This window comes from Phytophthora infestans, genomic scaffold, assembly GCF_000142945.1.
Source record: "Phytophthora infestans T30-4 supercont1.46 genomic scaffold, whole genome shotgun sequence".
Lineage (NCBI taxonomy): Eukaryota > Oomycota > Peronosporomycetes > Peronosporales > Peronosporaceae > Phytophthora > Phytophthora infestans.
In genome coordinates, this window is record NW_003303713.1 from 1,154,963 (window position 1) to 1,157,899 (window position 2,937).

The following is a 2,937-nucleotide window of genomic DNA, read 5'->3' on the forward strand; positions in this document are numbered from 1 at the left end:
GCGTCGTGCTCTATTATTCGCTTCTTGATCTACCTATTTTTAGGTGGAACTGTTGAAGTGAGGATCATATTTTTGTCTTTCTGTGCAAAAAGATTCTCGGCTATTAATGGCGGCTTTGAGAAAAGCTGCGAGTGGCCTAGCGACTGTTTCGGCGGTTGCGGGGCTGTTTGCGGCTGGCCTCTGTGTTGTTGTTTTGTGCTGGGGGCGACTTGTCGTCTTCTTTAGTATGGAGGATATAAACCTGGTTGATCCTGCCAGTAGTCATACGCTTGTCTCAAAGATTAAGCCATGCATGTCTAAGTATAAACAATTTTGTACTGTGAAACTGCGAATGGCTCATTATATCAGTTATAGTCTACTCGATAGTACCTTACTACTTGGATACCCGTAGTAATTCTAGAGCTAATACATGCATCAATACCCAACTGCTTGTCGGGCGGGTAGCATTATTAGATTGAAACCAATGCAGTCTTCGGGCTGGTATTGTGTTGAGTCATAATAAACTGTGCGGATCGCGCTTTTGCGCGATAAATCGATTGAGTTTCTGCCCTATCAGCTTTGGATGGTAGGATATGGGCCTCCATGGCATTAACGGGTAACGGGGAATTAGGGTTTGATTCCGGAGAAGGGAGCCTTAGAAACGGCTACCACATCCAAGGAAGGCAGCAGGCGCGTAAATTACCCAATCCTGACACAGGGAGGTAGTGACAATAAATAACAATGCTCTGGCTCTTCGAGTCGGGCAATTGGAATGAGAACAATTTAAATCCCTTAACGAGGATCGGTACGCCTGATTAGGCGGCGCGAACACGCGCGAAAGCTGTTGCTTCAGCTGATCCCAAGTGGGAAATGCAGCGTCAACAGACGTGCCGCACGTTAGTGCCCATTCGCGAGCGCGACCTCCAAGCCTGGAGATAGCCAGCGCCACGCGCTGATGCTCAGACTGGAGCAGGGCCGATCCATGGCCATCTCGACCTCACGGGTCCCAGGGAAGGAGATTCTCTCCATCCTTCCCCTCGAAGGTTTTTACGCTCACCATGAGCGGTTTCAGTCTCATAGACTCTTCACGCGTCATCGACGCCGCCGCCGTTGCGGCGCTCATCTTCTCTTGGACATGCTCCAAGAGCGCGTTCTCGTAGCGGGAGAGCGATTCCAGCCTGGCAGTGACCGCCTCTGGACCTTGCGATGCGAGATGAGCCACGCCCTCCGGGCCAAGCAAGGACATAAGCTTAGTAAGCGCGTCCTGCTGCGCCGGGGGCAAATTCGCGAACACGAGGTGTTCCATCTCGCGAGGAATTTATTTCAACGGATTCGAGGAGGCGAGATGGAATTTAGGAGGGGCTTACCCAGTGGCAGACGGGGCTGGCGTTAGCTTTAGTTTTCGCGTCAAGAGAAAGACGTTCGACTCAAAGAGTCACTAATACTAAGTTCCTTATCCAAAGGACACTTACAGCCCAAGACCAGGGCTCAAAGTTAACACCTTAACTTTTATGCTTCAAAACCAGAAGTGTTTTATTTACAATTATTGCGGCCAAGCCGCCTGGGGGTAAACGTATCTATTTAACTATCTAGCATAGTTAAACCTAATCAAATGCATAACGTGTGGCTTTCAGCCAACGTACTGAGAGACCCTTGTTAACTCTCCAACTTATGTACTGAGAGTTTGTTAACTCTCCGAGTACTTCGTACCCCTGTGTGTCACACCATGTAGCCCCGTTACAGCAGAAGGGAAAGCTATACAATTAGTAAGTTAGATCTGGCGTTTTGAATGAAAAACCGAACGTTTTTTACAAAATCACTGTTCTGACGTGTTTTTTATGTTCCACACGTACTTCTTCGTGCTACACATTGCTCTACACTTTGGAAAACTTGTGCTGGGTATGGGGCTGTATGATGCAAAAATCATATTCGAGTTACCGCTAGTATACAAGTCGATACACTTAAAAAATTGAGAAACATTTATTAATCGAGTGAAATTGCGATTGTATAGATGTTTGTATGAGTGGTGCATATACGAAATGTAAATAAAAATTTTGAATAAAGAGTTGGTGTAGGTTTTTTTTTGTGGTTATGGAAATGTTAGATAAGTAAAAAAGAAAAAAATATTTAAAGAAGAAAGGAAAAGATTAACGAGATATTTGTAGATGTGTGGTCGTAATAAAAGCGTGTATAAAAAGCGAGTTCGAATGAAAAAAAATAAGGAGAATGGAAAATGAAATAAGTCAAATGTAAGATTTTTTTAAAGTAATCTTGAAACCCGCTAGGGTAAATCAGGGTAATAAAGGGTAATACAGGAAGTTATAGGGTAATTATAGGTATTTTAGGGTAATCAGGATATTATAGGATAAAGCAGGGTTTAGGGTTTAGGGTCCCGTAACAGGCTAGGGTTTTAGGGTTTTAGGGTTTAGGGTTTAGGGTTTAGGGTTTAGGGTTTAGAGTTTAGGGTTTAGGGTTTAGGGTTTAGGGTTTAGGGTTTAGGTTTAGGGTTTAGGGTTTAGGGTTTAGGGTTTAGGGTTTAGGGTTTAGGGTTTTAGGGTTTAGGGTTTAGGGTTTAGGGTTTAGGGTTTAGGGTTTAGGGTTTAGGGTTTAGGGTTTAGGGTTTAGGGTTTAGGGTTTAGGGTTTAGGGTTTAGGGTTTAGGGTTTAGGGTTTAGGGTTTAGGGTTTAGGGTTTAGGGTTTAGGGTTTAGGGTTTAGGGTTTAGGGTTTAGGGTTTAGGGTTTAGGGTTTAGGGTTTTAGGGTTTAGGGTTTAGGGTTTAGGGTTTAGGGTTTAGGGTTTAGGGTTTAGGGTTTAGGGTTTAGGGTTTAGGGTTTAGGGTTTAGGGTTTAGGGTTTAGGGTTTTAGGGTTTAGGGTTTAGGGTTTAGGGTTTAGGGTTTAGGGTTTAGGGTTTTAGGGTTTAGGGTTTAGGGTTTAGGGTTTAGGGTTTAGGGTTTAGG

General features: G+C 44.3%; 1 non-coding gene across 1 annotated transcript; it reads left to right on the plus strand.

Moving 5' to 3' along the window:
* Positions 1–239: 239 nt before the first annotated feature.
* Positions 240–783, plus strand: PITG_33066 (the record flags this gene model as incomplete). The annotated part of the gene is made up of 1 exon (XR_009934460.1): positions 240–783. It is a non-coding gene; the product is annotated as an 18S ribosomal RNA (ribosomal RNA).
* Between the last annotated feature and the right edge of the window lie 2,154 nt (positions 784–2,937).